Here is a 24017-nt window from a genome sequence, read left to right as displayed (position 1 = left end):
TACTGCAAGTTATGCATTACAATGTTAATCACATAATGCATCTGATAGTTAGTCAAAACATACTTACAAAGCCAAAGATGCTCAGTGCTGAGGCTCTTAAAAGAGCCTTTGGGCTGTAGTTAGCTCCTGTTGACACAGGGAAAAGAGAGAAATAGAAGAAACATTATTTTTCAGCAATGATTATTGGCAAATGACTAGCCTATATGTTATGAACATGATAAATGACAGATCTAGGATGACTGCTAGATTGATCAATTACACAATCAGATGACAGTTTTACCAATAATTGGCATAGAATTAAAAACAAATATATTTTGCAATGAATATTTTTCAATTAGTCTGCCTTTACATTGCTTTAAATGCCTTACTATTTTAACATGTCATATTCGGTCCTGTGCAGAGTGAATCCAGCATTTATACGTAGCTGTCACATCTCTTACATCGTGTCTACTAACGTTACACTTTGTTAATGAGAGTTTTCGCGAGCCTGCATAATCCGGCACTGAATAAAAACTCATGCGTTCTCCAGAGCTCGAAAACAAATAAGCACAAATAATGCACTGGAGCGTTTGGTTTGGCAAATCTGTTTCGCCAATATATTTATAACAGTATCAATCGAGGCTTGCGTTTGAGGGTGCATAGCACCCCCATAGTAACGTTACCGGGCCTAGAGAGAGCGCGAGAGAGTTGCTGCGTTCCAAACCGCATACTTCCCTACTATTTAGTATGGGAAAAAGAGTAGGCGAGCGAAAAAGTATGTACGAATCCAAAAGAGTAGGCAAGAATTACCTGGGTGACGTACTAATTATCGCGAGATTCGGACTTAAGTGCGTTCGAATATGCCTACTTTCCTACTATATAGTAGGCGAAAACAGTACGTGAAGGAAGCAGTACGTTCGAAACATCAGCATTCATAAAAGAGTAGGCGAGAAGTTCCCGGATGGCTTACTGCTTCCGGCCAGATTTTCGAGTGCTCAACCGATGGATACTCTTCTATCCCAGGAGGCCATGCGAGAGCATACGTCATTATCAAACATCGCAGAGGTCAGCGACGCGGGTGCTTTCAAATGTGAGTAAACACGGTTCCTTTTGTTAAAATTGCACGTGTTGAACTAATGTAGAGTAAACTGTTGAATTGTTGAAGGTGTAAAGACGTTACACAGTATAGTATAGTTGTGATTTTGCTGTAAAAACACGTTTTATTATGTATAACGTTAGCTAACAGGGGAGCTCCAGTAAAGACACGTAAGTTACGTCTCTAAAGTGGATTTACATAAGCCATATACATCTTAAAGACGCTTATTTTAAATGTCTATTTACATCTGACAGGAAAATCTTGAAATATCACAACATGAAATAGACATCTGAGTGATGAATGTGTGCTATTATGTAGAACAAATCTATAAAGTAACTAACGTTAAACATAAGTTATCTATTTTATTTGTCCATTAGTAGTTGATAAATTGAGGAACATTTATGTTGGATAAAAAGTTAAAACAACCTCAACATGTAAATGTAGTGTTGAGTTCATAAATCACAGAGGTAACGTGGATCTTGTCTGGATGTTACAGGGTCAGATGAACAGATGTGTGTTTATCTGGTGGAGAGTGGCTCATGAAGGCTTTGAGTGAGTATACTACAGAAATAAATAACTATTTAAATCTTAAATTGTAGTTTATTTTAATTATTGTAATTACAAACAGAGCTATTACAGCACCTTTCTGATTCTTGATTTCTGTGCATTTGCTGCAGATCTTTTGTGGTGGAGCAGAACCTGCAAGGAAAGATGATGGCGGCATTTGTGGAAAAAAAACGTTTTTGTCTTCTAAATAATACTGAAATCAAATGACATTGTGCGGTTAAAATTACTGCTTTTGTGTTATGTTTGTGCATTTTGTAGGATCTGAAATGTCAGCAGGCTGGTGTGAGCACTGAGGATGAGGAGCCCAGAGCTGAATCCTGGAAACGGTGCCATGGATGAGACCCTCCATCACTCCACCTGCCCTTACGAGTCCCTCCATCACTCCACCTGCCCTTATTGCCTCAGATTGTGAAGCACAACACATCACGCAACAACCTCCGACACGAGGGAACGGCTCACCTCGGGCGGTCAGCTGAGTCATCAGAATAAAGCCGCAGAATGGGAACCGCTGTGTTGAGATGGCAGAAGGATGTGGGGTTCAGCGCCTGTAGTCTACATACATGATTGTAGTTTGAATAAAGCTTTGTTTCATGTGTTGACTTATGCATTTGTTTATTATGTGATGGTGACTTTCATTCATTCTTTTACTAATTTATTAATATTTCTCATTGTTGTCAGTAAATAAAATATAATTATTTAATTAATGTTTTATTTAATTGTTTGAAAGAAAATGTAGATATGTTCATTATATACACATCTAGAGTGTATTAAATCATGCATAGCTATGTCATATGATATACATTACATTTTGTTTGTTTTATTGAAATCATTTTCAGTAAAAAGTAATATAATTAAGTATTGGTCAGCATTTATCTTTGTTATTATTTTATGTTTTGGGGTGGGATAGCAATGCAATTCATTCTGGGGTAATATTCATTTTTAATATTAATGATACTTAAATTTTTCGAGTACAAAATCAACAGTTTTCTCCAAAGGCGAATCTTCGCACAGCTGCCCTTTGTGCAGACATTACAAACGCTGAGGAAAATTCTAGGTAGGGCTGTCGAGTTACTGATGTTAAGATATATTTATATATATATATATATTATGGGTTTGCATACATACATGAGATTTTTTACACAGGATAAAGAACCTACAAGGTTGAATATCTTAATATATATTCTTAAATAATTCATTATAATACATTTAAAAAAAAAGCTTTTTTTGTTTTGTTATTTATAGGCCTGAGGGATGAAACGAGAGTTAAATTCAACAAGAAAAAGAGGAATACATAAAGCAGTGAGCCACTTTGGCTTGTGGATGAAAATGTTTGGATATTAAATAAAATAAAATTAACAACATATTCAAGAGATGACAATTTTGGGATTTCGTAATAAAAATAAATAATATCGTTAAGGATAAAACGGTGGGTCACATTAGTAGGGTTAAATATAAGAACTTAAATCAACCCTAAATGTATTCACAAAATAAATGGGCAGCAGTTTCTTCAAAAAGACCACAAAATGAGCAAGTTTAATCAATATCAAGATATTTACAGATAGATGAATTAAACGTGTCCGTTCGAATCTTTTAAGTTGTTGCGCGTGTGATAACGCGTCGTAGGTCACATGATAACGTAAACATGGCAGATGTCCGGTTCGCATTCATACTCCACGAGATCTGGCTATAAAGTACCTACTCTTTTAGCGCTCGTTAAGTAAGTACTTATTGAAATTAAGTACCTACTCATTGAGTATGCGGTTTGGAACGCAGCCAGTGCCTTTGAGAAAACGCGCTAGGCCTAACTTACTTCAAAACGCCACACATTTAACTGACGAGTAAAATATGTAATAACTGGTCGTAAAAAGAACAGAAAACCTTTGTTTGTGTAAATATTAGATTGGGTCCATCTACTGGAAAAGGCAGTCAGTCAATTCTATGGCATTTAATGGGATATTAAAGCGGCAGTTTCGAGGAAAATTAGACTGTCCTGTGAGCTGTTATTAAAAGCCTATTAGAATTTATTATTTACTTTCTTCATAAATGTAGCTATATTTAATTGATATTGGTAATGGTTTACTTTGTAAAAGTAACTTATAAAATACATTTGTTCAGTAAAAAGTATTACCTCAGAAAAAAACCCAGCTGGCGTCTAGCGATCCACTCTCAGCAGGGACGTCCGTTATGAGCGCGCACTCGACACTTGACTTCACACAAACCTCAGTTTACATTCTGCCAGGTTGTTGCGCGGGCTTTGCAACAATTTAAATTTTGAGGTGTAAGCAAAGTTTTTATATATGAAGTTTATATTAATTTGAAATAAAATAAAAATACATTTATATCATTTATATTGCCTGTATGGGAACCAGTTGTGAATTTTTGTACATATATAGGTCTATTTATTACATATATATTGTACAATATATTTATTTATTTATTTTGTTATTGGAGAAAATGCTAATATAAAAATTACTCTGGTCTCTCACTAAGAACTAATTTTAAATCATTCCATCCACGTGGTTTTTTTTAAAAATCATTATTTATTTTATATAACTTTTAAACATCCAGTGTTTCATAATCCAAAAATTAAAAATGAGAATGCAGATTCATGATTTTCATCTGCAGATCAAGATGGGGGGAAAAATATAAAACATTATCATATGATATTTTAATGCCTAAAACATAAATACAATATGCATATACAAACTTCAAAAAATCATTTACAGTAGCACTACTGCTTTTGCGTAAACAGTAAAGTACTGTAAATTCCATAAGAAATACCCATAATGCAGTGCATATTACAGTAGTTAACCGTAAATAATATAAGTGGTATTTTACTGGGCTTTTTTGCGGTAAGTAACTGTAAAATTGCGGCAAAGTCTAACAGTGCACTTTGTAGTCAGTAACCATGCCCATTTTGCCGGTTTTCGCCGTGTGCGAGGCGGGAAGCGCCCTGATAGGTTTGCGCTGCTTCGCCATAGGTTCGTGCAGTTCCCACAGCCCAGCCAATCAGCATGCTATACAGCTCTGCACTGTGTTTTAAAATAAAGGCTTCAGTATTCTCGAGAAAAGGAGTTTTCCCATAGCGTCTAGCGACGCAATATGAGTGAACCGTTCTCGAAAGGGAACAGTCATTTTAAACTGTAATATTTCATACTATTATAATATTTTACTGTCTTTATGATCAAATAAATGCAGCCTGGGTGAGCATAAGAGACTGCTTGCTTTCAAATACAAAAAAAAAAAAAAAAAAGTTACATTACCTTTATATAGCAATGTAAGTTTGCTTGTATGTGTGGATATCACCTCCCTGTGAAAGTGCAGAAAAATATCCAAACATATGTGATTCCCCCAGTCTAATCTCCCTGTGCAGTGTGTGTGTTCTTCAGATGCTGTGTATACAGCAATAGAGTGGGCTAATCTTAAAAAGATTATGGTGGCAAGATTGTAATTTCACTCTGATACTATTGGTTGACAGTTCCCCTTTTAAAGCAGTGTGAAGTTGACTTGAGACATTCTGGAAGGCAACCTTTTTGGAATATCAGTCCTTGTGGAAGACGTGTGAGAGAAATGTCTCTCTCCTGTATCATTTACTTCTCTCTCTGAAGTGGCAGTTTTGCTCAAAATCAGCAGAGAAATTGTATTTGAAATACATTAAAACTATTACATTATAGGAGTATACTCACAGAGACTAATCTTATTTGCAGTTGTATCCCACTACTTCAATGAGAACCAGTGTAACACTAAAGAACACCAAGCAAACGTGTATCAAAATCTTGCACTTAATTAACTCAGTCCACATCTACTGTATATTTGCAAGCCATTGCCTATACTATACTATATTATAAGCAACATTCGATCAGATTAGAGGTCTGAAATAAACTGCTCTATAATCTACTATACACATGTTTTGCATTATCTCTAGTGAATAAGAAATTACCTTTAAAATCAGCCTTGACTCATCAGGCTTATGCATTTCAAGAGAGAGAGAGCAGAAAGAAACAAAAATAAATAAAACATCAGCAGTAGAACTTGTCTTTGAAATGAAACATCAAATGCATTAAGAAGTTCCCAGGCAAAGGCCAGTCACGATGTCTCAAATTGAATTGAATTGCCAAGTCAGTTGTACAGATAAAAGATAAGGATTTCGCAAAGATAAAGCAGTCGATTAAGAGCTTTAATAATGAGCTTACCATTAATGATATTGGGGGTAAAAACATCAATTGGGATGAGTATCGTTTTTAGTCTTGAGCCGTAGATCTTACACCATACAAGCTGTTCTAAAGCAGCTCTAACAAAATCACACTGGGATACACATTAATTTAGAGAGCAAAGGAACAATCTTTGAAATACATTTTATTTACTTATTTATTTATTTCAAATTAACAACAACTCACCATTCAAAGGTTTGGGATCAGGATAGTTACCAACAGAGGTTTACCAAGACTTCTTTTAAAAACTCACACTCATACACACTCTTATGTGTGAGGAACAGATGGAAATTTAAGTCACTAATACTAACCATTGTGAGTTTGGGACTCACAGAACAGGTGAATTTATCCATGGCAAGCCCTAGGCAGTTATCAGTGAGTAAAAAGGTTTTCAATACGACTTATGGGACAATTCCGTTTTGTAAACTCAGATGCCAATTCAGACAGGAATTAAATTACCACTTGGTCATTCGCTTGGGAATGATCTCCACAGACATTTCTGATTCACGCGGCAATAAAATCACAGACTATTGCATGCAAGTGCTGAATTACATTATGTCCACATGTAAAACAATTACAGTCTGCATAAAGCATTTGATCTATGTCCATAATGTATGTGCACAATAATATCACTTAGATCTTGCTAACAGTTTCCATATTCATGTCATCAAAATGACACTTCAGCAAAGGGCTGACCCAGACATAAAGCCACCAGAAATCATATACTGTGTGATCTCCTATTCATTGTTATTTAATGAAGTTTTAGCGCTATATTTATTATATTCAATGAACAAACTATATTATATGCTAGTTATAAAAAAATTGTTTCATAGTGCCCACATAGACACTGCTGTATTTGCACAGACAGACAGTTCATCAGAATCTGTTTTAGTGTGATTGGGAGAAGCTTAGCTCCTGTTCTAGAAGCCTGACAGAATGGCACATTTATTTTTATGATACAAATCCTCTTCCATCCTCAATCTAAAGGACACAGCAAGATATCAGTGCAAGCCATACACTGTATTTGGCAAATCATTTATTTACCTGTCATCAGATAGGCTACATGTTTCTGACAGCTTTACTGTCAGGGGTGTACAATATACACGTCTGATCAGTTCACTACTCCTGAGATATGTGGATGAAAAGCAGATGGATAATATAGGAGTGAATTCACTAAGCGCACTTTTTAAGCAGAGTGTTTCCCTGAATCTTATTGACAAACCACCATACAATCTAAATGCTATATCTGCTTAATTTAGCCTATTGTTTAACAGCGCTTTTTAGCGATATCTAAATCAAGTCATCGTCATCAATTTCAGCAAAACATAATATTTTTCTTTTTTTCTTTCTGTGCTGGATGGAAATAAATGCAACCCAGATTCGTTGAAAAATCCCTGTGGCAATTTCTACAAATCGTAATTTCTACAAATTGATATTACGTTGCTTCTTGCGCATTATATGAGAATTTCTAAGTGAAACATCCAGTGAGGGGCACTAAAGACCTGTTCAGTTTTATCCAAAAAAGATCAACGTGAATCAGGCAATGGTTTATTATGTTGGTTGTTGTACGTAAAATGAAATGTAAAAGGTTATATTCCATTTGAAAATAACATACCACCTCTAAACCTGACCTACAGTGTCAACAAAATCAAACTTGAGATTAAAAATGCATTTCTTGAAGCAACCATGTAATTTCAGCTTGCTTCTAATATAGATCATTGAGCTTGTTTATTGTGACTAATGTAATGCTGTACCAGGTGAGCTATCAAGCAAGTTTACTAGGTCAGAAAAGCCATACATAAAGTATGTGGGATGCAAACATCAAAATGTATTATTTAACAAATCATACACATGGTAAGTGTTTTGAGGTCATAACAGTTTGGTGCATGGAGCCACATGAAACCTAGTATTTATTAGTTCATACTCTGCCATTGAAATCATAATTTGTTTTAAAAAGTAATAAAAGTTGTTGGTTTTCATTTCAGCTTGAAATTGCAGTGAACTGTATGTATGCAGTATAGGTATATTTTTGGAGTTTTCCAACAACACCCCTGAGGTCAGACTGGAACCGTGCGATTGCCCATATGGTGGATTTGTTGTGGCAAGGAAATGAAGTTTGACCTGTGTAGTGCTATTGGGCCATTGTCTTTTGGCTATGTCATGTTTTCACCTCAAAGCCCCCTGGTGCAAGCAAAGGAGAAGACAATAAACATTAGATGCTCATCATCATGAGCTGCCAGCGGGGTTATGTTGTCTCACCCCTCTTGGTCTGATTCCGTCACGGATGAAAGGTTAAAAAAAAGTAATCAAAACCATAGAAGTTACCATATCATTAACACATCACAAAACTACATCAAAACCATTTAATTAAAATGCTCCAAAACACCACCAGCTCTGCATTTACACTCAAGATAGTTGTAATAATCGAAGAAACCTATAATTGTTTTGCATGAAGTGATGCAAATGGATTTTAAGTGAGTCATTAATTGTCATGAGATCAAGCAAAGACAATAGGAGAGATGACAAGGTTTCTCTGTTCGGATGACCTTGGAATTCAATTTAGTTTTCTTGCACATCAAAAATCCCTAGCACACCAATGAGATTCAAATTACTGTATTCAAAATGAGTGGCACATAGTAAATGCGGCCAGACCAAGGGAGAGCAAATCAAGAGGAACTGATGAAAAAAAAATCTTCCTCTCAAAAGTTTTTTTTTTTTTTTTTAAAGCAGCGATTGATTTGCAAGAGCCATCCACTATATATAACGGCCCCTAGTTAGCAATTAAACTGTTTGCCAACAGACCTGTATGATTTGATCAAAGAAGTAATGTTTACATGCTTAAATGACTCATACCTAATTTGAGCCCAAGCATACTCCTTAAATACACCCCCTTAATGCATGTGCTGTAAACATCAAGAGCACTTTTTGTCATCCTCAAACAGAATTAATCCACAGAAGTTTCCACAGGTAAGTTAATGAGATGGGAACACCTCAAAGAAAGCTACAGATTCTAGAGTGTCAAAGTGAGTTAAGACGCCGGGCATACACTGTGCGATGGCTGTGCGATTTCAGCAAGGTTACCTACTCACACTGAACGAGTAAATCGCATGCGATGTAAAGCCAAAGCTTGGAAAAAAAAAAAAAACAGGCTTATATGGGGGACCAGTCCTCCTCTGGCCAAACGAACCAACATGGTGTGGTTTATATCCAGGCTGCTTTAGAAGTCAGATTGTGGATTGGTATCATTCAGAATATTTCATCCACACAAGGTCATGGGTTACAATGAGTTGGATATTTTAAAATGAATCTGTTGATTCGGTTCACAAAACCAGCGAATGATTATTTTAAAATCAGACTGAACCAGTTGTCGGTTGCAACAGTTGACAGCTCACTGGAATTAAATTTTGGTCTGTTTCTCACAAAAAGGGTCTTATCTTACAGCTTCAGAGAAGTCTTTAAATATAGTGTATGAGTCGTATTGGCCACTTTCATCGTGCCTTAATGTTGCTTGTGTGTTCTTTTTGAAGCTCAAAATCAAGAATTCATATTTTATGTTCTAAAGAAAAAATGAATACTGTTTTGGTGTGACAAGGGTGGGTAAATTATATAATTTTCATTTTTTATGTGAGCTATTCCTTGAAATCTGTCTAAATCAAACACATTTTGAACTGTTTCCTCCTGATGAGGAATATTCTGAAAATCAATTTTGGATTAAAACCAAAAAGAGTATAATTCAAGAACTAAAAGACAAAAATGCACGGAGCATAAAGAGCAGTTGCAAGTTCAGGTTTTTGTCATGCACCTGTCTGGACAGCTAGTCACACGGTGAAGAAGATTAAAATGTCTAGGAAATGAGGCTCACTATTGGCATGATTAATGTCCATGAAGTATAATTAAAGACTTTTAGTTAATTCCCTTGTCTTCTGACACTTTAACCAGTTTTAATCATCCCCAGAGACTGGTCATGCATAATTGCAGAACCTCTACAGACCGACAAACTATTAACTCCGTGAAATATTAAACGCTATATCTAAGAGGTATATTTGAGAATGTGCTACAGTACAATGACCTCTGAAGTCTTTTGGTGTGTGGGGTATAAGGTTCATCCATGCTGCAAAACTAAGATGTATCATTATTAGTGCTGGCATGTCTTGCTCTAAGTTAATTATATTAACTTATTTTCTGTGTTGAAATGTTGCATTGTTTTCTTAAATGCAGATACTGTGGTTTAATTTTAATTTTGAAAGCAGCAAGGAACAACTTTTTGTATTATAAATGGCATTCTCCTGTAGAATTTTTACTTCTACTTTCACATCAAGAATTCATTACTTATAAAACCTATACCTACTTATATGAAGCATTGTATTATAGTAATGGAAACAAGTAGACATATAATGCATGCTGGGAAATACAAAGAGCAATCGACACTGCTTCACTACTCCAGCTGGGAGATATGATCACTTAAAAAGTGTTTAGGTTATTTAATTGCATTCTGCTCACTGCTCCAAGGCTTTCAACGACCCCCTTCAGAGACCAGCATATTGTTAAGGACTGCGTATTCTGTTCCTGCTGGAATTACAAAATGTATATTTTTCCAGCTCCTCACATTTCTCAGAAGTTATCATTATTGGTGTCAGAAAGTTAAATGCATTTGTAATAATCTTGGCTGAAGGGCTCATTCAGAGTTCACTGTATATATGAGAGCTGATTAAGTATAATTACTTTTTCACTTATCACTGAAATGGCAAAGTTAAACTTTGTCAGGTTTGCTTATTATCTGGCTAAACTATTGCAGTGATTGTTTGAGATGATAATAAAATGCATAAGCAAAAGTACATTTGTCAGTGTCGTATTTGTGAGGGCCCAGCATATTTAAAAGGTAACAATGGAATGTCCAATGTGACACACTCTCTTTGCATATGTTTAATAATTAATAAAATTCAGCGAGGTCTGCAGCGGGACAGAGAGATGGGAGACAAGCGGTGAGTAAATAGGTCAAGTGCAAAATGATATTAACCTGTGTCTTATTGCAGTGATTGGCGTGGAGAGACCAGTTAAAATCCACTGGAAAAGAGGAAACAGACAGAGAGACTGAATGAGGACTCGTGTGGCTGGATGATCTGGAGAGTGATCTGATTGTGTGTTGATGGACTGAGTTTATCGAAGCGCAGTGAGCACGATTTTGTTTTGATTTGTGAAACAGAAATAAAAGCACGAGCCTCAGTAACGCTGACCCTGACTTCTTACTTTCTCAACTTGAATCTCATTACAGTATAATTAGACAATAATTTACATGTATTTTATGCTCCACTAGAATTTAGTACCAGACATTCAGAGATGGAATAAACATCTTTATGCCAAAGTGAAAAACTCTATTTTTCAGCAAGGACAAGTGGTTATTACAAGTTGTAAATGAAAAAAAAAAAAGTTATCAAAGTTATATTTTGTCGTATTTAAATTCTCTCTCAAAAAATTGAGATGCAAAAAAAAATATATATATATATATAATATATATATATATCAAGTCTCATACGTATAGTATATATATATATATATATATATATATATATATATGCTATACGTATGAGACTTGACATTTCTTAATAATGAGTTGAGGTTTGTCATAACACGTCTTACTTTTCAATTTTATAAGCCACAAAACAGCCCTAGATTATTTTTACCCACCATGGATAGGCGGTTTAACCTTTCATCTCACAAATCATTTGAAAATTTCACAACAGAAAAGTGCGATGAGTTTCCTCCTGTGATAAAGGATGAAAAATATCTTAGATTGTTTTGTACCGATTAGTGCTGTGAAAGTAATGTATTATTTTTCACAGTGATCAGGTCCCTCATTCTAATCATAGTTCCTCTTCGAAATTTTGCACTAACTTTCTTCAAAACAGCTTTTGGCTTCTTAATACTGATATTTAGCATTGTTAATCAGTCCCTATAGCAACTGAAAAACAATCTTGATTCCTCTGTGCTCAGTAAAGAACTGTCTTTAATCTTCCATTCTTGCCAAAATAACTGAAAAGAACTCAATAGCTCAAAAACCACTTCAATTAGACCTTTCTTTTTTTTCTTTTTTTTTTTTTACTTGCTTGCGAATATAGCTTTAAAATGTAAATATTTCAATATCATACATGAATACAGCTGTTCCTTTTAAGTAAATTACACACTTTAAACATCTTTAAATCCATCTCCATAATATAGGATAATGTGCTTGTCCAATAGTCAAGAGGACCAAATCCAGGTTGCTTGATACATTTGCCTGATGTTCATAGAGGATCCATGTAGGATCACATACGTGAGCTTTGTGCGAGGAACAGACAGAGTCGTTATTCACAATCCATTACTCATATCTTCCCCTCCACCAGAGCTCACAAAACTAATTCGCACTTGAGTTCAATTCAAACATGACACATTTAGATGTGTCGCATCAGGTCAAAACCTATTTCATCTTTATCAAAGTAGAACATAAAAAAGGGAAAAACAGGAAAAAAAAGGGAAAAAAAATGTTTGTAAAAATTTTTATTTTTATTTTGTATATAGGTGTGCTGTCTGGGAACATAGTGTTTTTTTTTGATTATAGGTATGATTCAGTTAATTTGTTATCTATCAAAAACTGGTGCTACAACTATGGTGAACTCAGAGCAAAATGTCTGTCTCTTATTATTGAAAATGTGGATTTAATTGCCAAGTCTGACTGAGGAAACAAATAAGCTTGCTAACAAAGTGTCAGGAATGAAGAATACAACACAAGCTTGGCTCAGCACCCTCTTATCCTTCTGTTGAAAATAGACTAAAGCAGCAAGGCTGGCTATTATCTGGCTGAAAAATGAGAACTCATTGACCAGAACTGCAGGCAGTGTATCAGCCATTTCTGTCTCACAGTAAGGTGCTGCTCAGGGCAATGGACAATATTTGTATAGTAAAAGGCACAAAGCACAAAAACTGTAACAAGTGTTTATTTGCTCCCGCATTGGTGAATAAACATTATACATTTGGTTGCAGCTGACTATTGGAAATATGTGCATAAAAATGCATGCCTCAACCCTGCATCCCCAGGAGCACCACGAGAACTTCAATAGGTTCAGTGGATATCTGAGGCTTTCCCAGGCATCTGTGTCTAAGTCCATCCTTTGAAGCTGTGTGTATTGGAATATGATGCCCTTTAAAATAAATCTTGATATGCTACATCTGCAAAAAGTCATGTTATCAAGTGAATCTTAATATTGGAGTTGCTAAACCTAAAATGTTCTCACTAACCTTCATGTCAGCTTTAAATGTACCCAAAGGTCAGAAGTTGTATGTTTGTATTGTGGTAAGATGACATAAAATAAGAAAATAGATTTTTGTGGGTTTTAGTCCATGCATGTCAATGTTATGTATTTGCTAATGTACACCTTATTAAAAATAAATAAATAAATAAATAAATAAATAAATAAATAAATAAATAAATAAATAAATAAATAAATTCATGAGATGCCCCGCCAAAACTTCCTGTTTCAACAGGAAGCAGTCTCAACCCTCTTTAAAATCATTCGAAGCCTCCTGTGAGTTGCCATGATCGATATTTCAAATTCCATTTGTTATCTGTTGTTTGTGTGTTGTAGCTGCAGAATGAAAAGAAGCACGTACACCTTCTAAGCTGACAAAATGTTATTTTTTTTTCCATTATCTGAAGCAAAGGTGAATTGTGCTTGTGTGAGCAAAACCTACCGCCACTCTATGATATTCTGGTGCCTATTTATAGCATCATTGATTTACAATCTTTTTTTCTTTTCATTTTTTTTTATTTATTTATTTTATCCATTTTACTGTCTGCTAAATAAAAATCTAATCAGAAGTCTAATCACTTAGAAAAGCAATATCACATCTCTCCTCAATAAGCTGCATTATTTAAGGTACATTATCATTCATGTAATGGTGCGGGACGAGTTATGTTTCGAGTGGAAAAACAAGAAGAATAATCATAGGCAATAACAATAGCAATGCTTGCCTTAGCAAACACTGCTAATTAACATATCCAAGCTGAGAACGAGCTCATCTGTGGTAAGTAGGCTGTATCTGATTGTATCTGTATCTGCATACAAATTCATTTTGTGTGTGTGTGTGTGTGTGTGTGTGTGTGTGTATTAAAATACCATTACATTTAGAACACAACAAATCCAGCATCTCTGTTTCTCCATAAAGCATTATCTATTGTGAGGGGTCATATTCTGCACAGTCATGCAGAGCTGAAGCACAAACAAAACAATGTTCTTCCTCAAAATGCATGCAGCTTTGTTTTTTAACCGCTAGAGGGCTAAGTTGCATAGTGTATCTTTAAGTGTTAAAAGACTGCAACTAGCATGAAAGGTATTGCAACAGTCCAAACTGAAGTGGACAATGTACGCTTTCTGAAGGACGTCTTTAGGATTGGACATATTTTTGAGACTTTGACCTACAATATATTCTGGGATCACATACCACTTTAATTGATGTTTTGTCAGTAGCTGATTGGCGGGGTATAGGCGTCAGACGTTTCTTACAGATTGTCACAAGCCTTCACTTCACCTTATGGACTGGTTTCTGCATGCCAAAATCAGTAGGTCACAGGAATCTCAGTATATATAAGGGCACAAGAGTTTCTCAGCCACTGGCTTATTAATGAGAATGCTTTCCACTCCACCACTAGATTTAGTCTACTCTCAGAGGAAATAACTCATGTGGCTAGGGATTTTTTTCAGTGATTTATATACTGGGGAGAGCCAATTAGCAGAAAACAAAGCATGGCATTATGGTCTACATGACAAAACGAGGGCAAAGGTGTTCGGCAGCCAGCTTGACTGTTAGTGTAACTGATGGTTCCATCGATCAAGAGTGGATCTTTATGTTTGACTGATTCATACTGTCATGGTAGCTGCCACCAGCTCTGAGGCAGGAACTGGGTCATGAGAACTCTTTAATAGGCAAAGCTGCGGTGGGTCTCATTTAAATTTGCCTTGGGCAGGAACTAATTGAGCATGTTTTTTTTTTTTTTCTTGCGCATTTCCATTTAAATCTCACCCTTATAAAATGAGAAGATTTAGACAAATGCACAAACAGTGATTAACTCGCAACCATACTAATGCAACTCATACCCACAACAACCAAGACAAACCCTGGCTTTTGTGTTTCCGCATTAATCAGTTAGATTGAGCGTCCACCATCGTTAGACATCAGCGCCATGATGCTGATTATTCTGATTTCACTGTAATTACAAATGTCTGGGGAGGACTGATCACTCGTGGAACTATTTCACCCCCCACCCCATCATCATCATGTTCCAAACCCATATGATATTTTGCATGGAACTTAAAAAGAGAAATTTTAAAGAATGTACTGGTCACGCTTTTCCATTTTGTCTGATTCATAATTTAATTATTCATACTTTTTTCTAAACTGTGTCAACCAATTTATCTAAAAGAAATTTCAGATGTCAGAAATTGGACATTGCTTTAAAAGCAGACCTTCATTCATTCAAGGCTTGAATCAACATTAGAGTGGATAAATAAAGGACTTGTCATTTTTAAATAAATTATTCCTTTAATCAGTCTTAATGTGGATTCCTTTTTTTTTTATTTGTCCTTTGGTGCATATTAAAGGGTCTTTGCTATGTTGACATGGAGCATTGTCTGTTTGGGAGCAATTAATGCTTAAGTGTTGTTCACAGTTTTTCCCCACTTGCTTGTGTATGATTGCAGAAAGGTCAGCAGAGCCATTTTATGAGCTTGTTCTTCCATTACTCATTTGAATGCTGCAGTTTGACACTGCATGTCCCTCAGAGCCCCTGGGAGCTCCATATACTACACAGACTCACAGATGGAGGCTTGTGGCGAGACGAGAGATTCTAAGAACATGTGTTGCTAGTAAAAGTGAATTGCTGGTACGTGTAAGTGACTTTTGATTATTTTCAGCGGATGCACTCATGCATCATCTGTCTTGAGCACTTTGATCAGATAGTTGTTAAAGGTATATGCGGTTCCATTTGCAAATAGATATGGAAATGGTTTTCCCTGCATGACGAACAATACAAGGCTTGAAAATCTGTTTTTACGCACTCAATATGAAATTGGAAAAACGGTTGGATGCAGACCCATTACTGTGGTTAGCCTACTGTACGGGTCTCATTGACTTGTTTTCCAGGGCATTTGAATTATGGTGTGTGTTGATTTTTCCTCATTATCACTTTATCAGTCTAATTTACACCTTAACAGCAGTGCCCTGCCAGCACAACAGCTGGATACAAGCATGCAGTATCAGTTCACATCTAGAATGTTAAGCATTTGTTTTACAGATAACTATTGTCACGAATATATGCTGTACAACTGATTACAATCTATGAACCATCATGATTTGTTTTCTATAACTTTACTAAACACCAATGGTAAAAATAACAGTATCAAAAAAAAAAAAGAAGTTATTCAGAAATACTTAAAAATACAATTCACTGGCTTACATATCTCTTCTATTATGAGATTCATGAAGTAGTTTGGTATAAGCTTTTAGTAGTAACACTTTACAATAAAGTTTAAATAAAGAACTAACAAACAAACTTCTACAGCATTTATTAATCTCAGTTAATGCATTAACTGATACATTTTTTAAATCCAAAGTTATATCTGTTAAAATTTGTACTGTGTACTGTGATGTACAATGTAAAATGTACTGTGAACTAACATGAACGTGTAAAACTGTTTGACTGCTTATTAATAAAAAAATAAAAAAATATGTGCACCAATTCAAAGTTGGTCTACCCAACATGCAGAAATAAAAATAAGAAACAAAACTGGGAATGATGTCACAGAAACACAAAACAAACAAACTAAATATTGTTTGACCTTTTCATGAAAAGGCTAGTTAGTTAGTTAGTTAGTTAGTTAGTTAAAATGGTGTGTGGTTTTACTCCCTAAAAATTATAAATTTATGTTTGTTTAATTTATGTTCATAAATTATATTTATGTTATTTATGAATTAATAAAAAACTAACTTTTACCATGATAAGTATATTTAAAAGTGTTTTGTGCCTACTTGTATTCAAGGAGTAAGAAAATTAGAGTCAACTGAACATTTTCTTTAGAGTTGTATAAATGCTTTTCAAAACTGTATGAAACCAACATGAATACAAGGAACACATTTAAGATAACAATTTGGCACATTTCAATGACATAGGTAACCACCACTTGTTGTCTACTTGCATATATTATTTTTGTGGTTAGTGCATTCAAATCACTGGTTGTTTGTTTCCCCTCTAAATAGTAGGTTAGATAAAATGATTTCAGTATAATAGTGCCCCTCATGACCTCACATATACACACATCCATCATTCAACAGCCATGATGAATACCATCCACACAGTAGCATGGCTTGAGAGATGCCCTTAAGTGATTGAGGGCAGTAGAAAGTGAACACAAGGACCATGAAAACAGCTCTTCTTCCCATATCTGTTTGCTTGTGAAAGCACTCAGCATATATATAAAAAAACAAAAAACAAATAAAACACCTGCTTATTTGGAGTCATTCTGTGGGTTTTGACCCTTAAGGTTACAGGTCTGTAAAAAGAAGTAAAGGAAAAAAAGCTATTAAACAAGTCTATACATTTTAAACCCATCTCCACTCTATTCCTTAAGTGAACATATCCTTCTCTGTAATTTCTCTATGTTCAGTGTTGTACTTAACGGTATTTTAATTATGACATTTTTGGTAATAGTAAATAAGAATTTAATCTCCCAAAAGGTTAAAACAAAATGTACATTCAAATGCATAACATGTACAATGCATAAAATAAACTTTAATTAATTAATTTATTAATTAATTATGTAAATTATGATTGAATAATAAAAAATAAAAACTGTATTGAAAAAGTCTATTTCGCCTACACAACTACAAGTTCAGCTGATTTATTGGGAGCATATTCAGAGGGAAGTGTCAGTCAGACACCATATGGCTATACTCCTTGACTATAATTATGATAAACTGTTGGTTAAACAATGTGCTAAACCATGTGTGTTCCATTAGGACCAGGATGTAAACACTCTAACGTGGAGGGAGAGACAGGCCACATCAGTGATTATCCTCTCAGCCAGAGTCATCACAGACCATCAGGAGGCCAGCTCATTCACTCTGTCCAAAGCCAACATTACACGGCCTGTTCAGAATTGCATCTGCATTATTAACAATAAAGCATTTCTAGGTAATGTGAGGATATCTTTCCTTTTTTTTTTGCTGGAGATATTCAGTAGTTTGTGATGATAAACTGTAATGTAAACATCCATATTAAATTGGACTTACTGAACTGGTATAATCTCTTCTACAATTGTCTCAATATCATGAGAATATTATTAAAGGAAAATCTTGACAAAAATAGAATGTTCTGTGCAAAATTATTCAATAATTATTAAGTTAAAGAAAACTATTAAAGGTACACTAACTTTTGGCCCTCTAGTGGTTAAAAAACAAAACCATGCATTCTGCGGAAGAACATTGTTTTGGTTGTACTTCAACCCTGCGGGACTGTGAATGAATATGGTTATCCTGGTGCTCATAAAACATTCGCTTCTGGGCTTAAGATATATAACCAGTTTAGATTGAAAGGATCTCAATCTGAGCTGAAGATGTTACTCTACCCAATAATAGACATGGTACTTCCTTGAAAATAAAATTCCAGCTCAGCAATACAGCAACCCATAATAAAATGACCATTCACAATAAATAATGCTTTACAATGAACTCTGTTAAAGATCTACATACGGCGATTTATCTGTTCAATAAAATACTGTACTCACCTGTTAAGTAATAACGTCGCTTTTACAACATTTGAAATCCCTCTTCTTCTTCTTCTTGTTCAGTTTTTTGGCGGTTGGCACACAACGTAATGGTGCATTACTGCCACCGACTGGTATGGAGTGTGGATCTGAACGTCTATTATTTACTTTATTCTAAAAAAAAAAAAAAAAAAAAAAAATTGAAATCCCTCAGTTCTCACCATCTCTGAAAAGCCAAGCCAATGTTGATGACGAGACACGCATGGACAAGTGACGTATGTACGCAATTTCCTGTGAAAACCATCCCGACATGATGAATATAAAACACTTATAAAAGACTTTTCATTGTGAATAAGACAAAAACACATTTTGGATGAAGTTTTGTTGATGTATTGATTTATCATCTTTTTTTTTTTGTTAATTTTGAACAAAATAAAGTTACATAATCACCAATAAATCAAAATTGAGAATTTTTTTTTTTTTACTGAATATTTCAGTATTTATTATAATGATTTATCAGTGCACATACTTTTTTTTTTTTTCATTCATTTGCCCTTGTAATCTTTAATCAAAATAACTTCCCTTCCTTCTTCCCCATTTTCTCTGTTGATGTGTTTCTCTGCGCAAGGGCGGGACAACCTGTCACTCACATGAGATCACAGCAATAGCAAACCACATCCAATGACCTAATCAATTTACACTGAACAAAATCAAGTTCCACCCTACATTTTTCCTTGTTCAAGAAACCGATTTACTTTGATATACGTCACAATAGCAAAGAAAAGACTATCGTAACTTCCATTTCATGCTGATTTTAAGGGTTTTCTTAACTTTAGAGGGGTTTTTTTTAACTTAAAAGAAACTTACTGTTCCTGATATTGTATTGTGACTGAGAGCCACAAAAGAGCAAGTACTGACACATTAAAAGTTTTCTTCCACAGTAGTGTGTTATGTGTTTTCCTGAATAAAAGACAATCCAGTTCTCTTTGCCTGCCGAACTTTTCCAAGCACAACTTTAGTAAGTTTCTGCCCTGCACTTTTTTTTTCTCTCACAATTACGCTTTCACTCCAGACAGGCAAAAGGTTAGTTGTGACTTCCTTCATGATGGTCACCACTTCAGCAATTAGCTGGTGTTCCAGCAGTGGGGCCAGGTTTGCCAGAGCCTGTGAAAATGCCATCTGTCATTGGGACACACTTCATGAAATGCTCTTCTCTGCCTCAGTGTGACTATTTCCTTCAGGGAGTCACAAAGATCGTTCAAGTCGAATGCCGCTCTGAGAAAACAATAAATTGTTTGCTGTGAAAAATAATTTGGCAGGGGCTGTGGGTGCCATGTGCTCTGAAGTGTGGCGGTGCTCTTTCTCTCACAGCTACCCTGAATAGCACACTGAATTAGAGCAGCACCGTGTGAGTTTAGATCACTTTGTGTTACAGTATTTTTAGCTCATCATTACGGTGGCCGAGATAGCTCAACGCGCTGCAATTGAAGAAAACACGTGCAACTAGAAAAACACCCGCAAATTAAGAAAACATCTTCATCAGTTTCACAACACAACCAAATACAGAAACGCTCTGCAAATAGAACAGACCACAACGGAAATGTTTCCAGAGGGACCCCAAAAAGTGACGAACCCGGCTGGGATGTGCTTATTGCTCGTGAGCATCCATATGCCCTACTTGCTTCGAAGAGCCCTTGAAGTGGGGACTTTGAAGTGAGCCTGGCACTCTTGGAATGCACTTGGTGAAGGGAGCAACGAAAGACAACGTAATTTCCTCATTATTTTCACCTGGGATGTTCGCATGATAGCGCAACACGGTGTCCATCAGCTGAATAGCTGTTCTTACGACAGAAATGTCTTATTATTGCTGTTAACAAAACTGTTGCAAATAAATATACATTTTATACAAAAAAGTTTTTAAAATATGCGTTATCTGTGTGTGAGTGTCTCAACTTTAAAACTTGCCGTCTCATCTTTGGACCCTGCATTATATTTCTTATGAAACTTATTTAAACATAACTTGGCAAAATTTGTGCAACTGATGTATAGATTAATATCTTACTCTATCTTTTTATTTTTTTATTTTTTTATTTTTCAGCTTATTGTTAACTCTTCTTTTCTCATTTTTATTCTGATGACATTGAACATATTGTATACAAAGTTATATGTCATAAACGTCATCTCTGTATGATTTGCAAAAAACAAACAAAAAAGACTTTGACTTTGAACTATAAGCACGTCCCAGCCGGGTTCACTTATTGGGGGTCCCCTGGAAACATTTCCGTTGTGGTCTGTTCTATTTGCAGCACGTTTCTGTATTTGGTTGTGTTGTGAGTATTTGGAGCACACGTGTTGTAAAACTGATGAAGATGTTTTCTTAATTTGCGGGTGTTTTTCTATTTGCATGTGTTTTCTTCAGTTGCAGCTCGTTGAGCTCTCTTGGCCACCGTACATCATTGTATGACTACGTCATATATTTATAGTTGTCTGTTATTATGTTCCGCTTAATATATCTGTCATGCCTGCCAGCTGGAGTGCCTATGATAGCCACCAGAGGGCACTCCTTCCGTCTTAGTAATATCATCATGGACTGCATTTCCCATAACCCATTGCCCGGACTCATTATTGTTTGATCACCTGTTTTCACCTGTGTGTCATTACCCTTGTTAACTCTGCCTATATAAACCCTGTTTATTCAGTCACTCATTGTGAAGTCTTGTATGTTGTCATCTTTTTGAGTGTTCTTTTGGTTTTCAGTTTCATGGTTTGGACCTTTTGTCTTTTTTCTGGATGGCCCTGTTTCCTGGATTACACTGTGTGCTTGAGTTATTTGCCCTGGTGTCTGTTTTGGATAGTTTTGACTGTGTTTATACCTGTTGTATAGATTACGATTATGGATTACCCTAATAAACTACTGCACTTGGATCCTCAACCTTTGTTTCTCTGAGCAGTATGTGACAATATTGCATTGTAAAATAGTTATTTTGATTTCGGTTGATTCTAAACATGATTACTATGAACTTTTTTGATTGTCATCCACACAAATCGCTGAACCAAATAATTTTATAATGCTTTTTCATTATTTTTTTTATATATATAAATGTATTAATTACTAAAATAATTACAATTAAATATTTTGATAACACTTTGCAATAAAAAAGCAATATATTTTTACAGCATTTGTTCAACTTTGTTATAATGTTAGCTACTAAACATGTTCATGTTCATGTTGGTTCGCAGTGCATTAACTAATGTTAACAACTATGAATCTTAAAAATGTAGTAGTAAATGTTGAGATTAACATTGTTTAATACATTCTGTAAACGTATTGTTCATTCTTAGTTCAAGTTATCTATAATGTATTTAACTAATGTTAACAAATGAAATCTTATTGTAAAGTGTGACTAATATTTTAAATGACTGACATCTCTAATTAATATTTATGCAACATTCTGAAATCAAATTCAGTATATTTATTAAATGATAAAATTTAATCATATTTGTAGCTGTAATGTATTAATGATATTTTAAGCATTATATATTTCAACAATGTTTGCTGATGTTAACACATTAGGCTATATACTTCAGTGGGTACCTAAACTGTTACCATGACTACAAATGAAATAAACATAAGTTGTCCTTGCATATTTCCAAGAATTTCTGAAGTACGGCACACACTCGTAGAAAACTGAAGCACCACAGCACATTGCCAAAGAACTTTGATGTTTACCTCAGCAGCACACAGTGACTATCCAAGCTGTCAATCCAGCAATTTTCACTGTGTGTGTCCATGAGCACTTCCACGTTTGACTGCTTTAAGCCAATGTGAGTATGTGTCTGTCAATGCATGTTATATAATTAGTGGCATCTCCTGAACCTCACAGCCTGCTCTTAACAAGGTCAGATGGTCCGAGTCAGTGCTGTCAACTCTCCCTCAGTCAGACCAGATGGTGTCTGCAGCATGTGATACTCTCCACTGGTCCCTCTCTCAAGGTGAGAATACTAGCAATGACATTGTGACCCCAATGACATTCAGTTCCAGCACTGCTATTTGTCCACTATACAAAAACACTGGGGTGCCCACAATGGGAGTAGAATAAAAGTCAAGCATAACTAATTGGACAGGCTATTTATGAATCCATTCTTCATGGCCACTTTAATGGTGGAATAAATGGGTCTGATAGTTGTCTGTTGACATACACATAGGAACAAAATGACTTACTTTGAAGTTTTCTTGCGAAAAGCTTGGACACATGAAGGGGCTAATTGCTTTGTATGATGGACTGTTGCAAAAACGATTTTAGCGTAATAAATCCTCCTCCATTTTGTCTAAAGTGATTTTCAGCAGTGGAATGTAAATCTCTCTCGTTGTTTATGTTCTTTAATTAATCTACTGTAACAATCTGATGCCAAGATTCAAGATTCACCAAACATCCAAGGATGTCTAAAATTGTAACTGACTATTTTCACCTATAGTGTAAATATCATTGGCCACACAACACAGCTATGTGTTTCCAGATGTGCGTATAATAATCTTGATAATGGAGTCTGGCATAAAACTTATTTTAGTATTTAGTATACATAATTTTGCATATTAACCAAAAAAAAGGTGTAGGCTAAAGCATTCGCTTATTTTACCTAACCTTTTTTTTTTCTTACCTTCCACTACTAATTTTAATCTATACAAAAGTTACGAAAACAAAACTGTTAAGACATCATTTCTTAAGACTTTTATAAAAATCTGGAAAATTACACCTTTTATAAATTAATAAAATTATGTATTTATTTATTTATTTACTTCATATACAAATTATTCAGTTGGAGTTACATATTTGTGCATTGTCTTATAATTAAAGGTAATCTATGTAACTTTTAGGCCTGTAGAAACAAAACATTGTTTTGGTTGTGCTTTCAAACAGCCTCTGAATACATTTGGGAAGTAAACAATTACTGCTTTATAAGTTACCTTTGCAATTTTGAAATCTACCAGATCATCAAATAAAGCATATCATTTGATAAATTATTTGTTGGTTGATAATATATATTCTGTTTTCTCTAAACAAATTAATAAAGCCCAACTCAAAACACTTCTGGCTTTACATTTCTCTACATTTAATAAGATCTTGTTGTGTTGATGTTGTTATTCCACATTCTGTCTTAGAGCGTGTTTAACCTGCCACCAATTGTGACATCTGGAAGAGATGCCCTTGCTCAAGTAAAAGACTTCAAAGCAAGCATGAAGACACAGTTATGTGAGGTGGCATCCCTGCACCTGCCCCGGTGGAATATGTGATATTTAAGACCCATCTCCCCTGACTCCCACAAACATACACTGCACACATAAACAGTGAGCGTGAGGCATCACTGTTTGTT

The 24017-nt window shown here is 35.2% G+C and overlaps 1 long non-coding RNA gene across 2 annotated transcripts; it reads left to right on the top strand.

The window, feature by feature from the left end:
- Nucleotides 1–753: 753 nt before the first annotated feature.
- On the top strand, nt 754–2238 carry LOC311092882. Of its 2 annotated transcripts, XR_014608322.1 has the most exons (3): nt 754–1069; nt 1572–1627; nt 1753–2238. It is a non-coding gene; the product is annotated as an uncharacterized lncRNA (long non-coding RNA). The 2 variants fall into 2 exon arrangements; XR_014608323.1 differs by lacking the exon at nt 754–1069 and having other exon boundaries at nt 1131–1627.
- The last annotated feature ends 21779 nt before the right edge of the window (nt 2239–24017 follow it).

The sequence above is a fragment of the Abramis brama genome (genome assembly GCF_963993115.1).
Source record: "Abramis brama genome assembly, chromosome: 11".
Lineage (NCBI taxonomy): Eukaryota > Metazoa > Chordata > Actinopteri > Cypriniformes > Leuciscidae > Abramis > Abramis brama.
The sequence above is the reverse complement of the archived record's forward strand: the minus strand, read 5'-3'. Positions and strand labels throughout refer to the sequence as shown.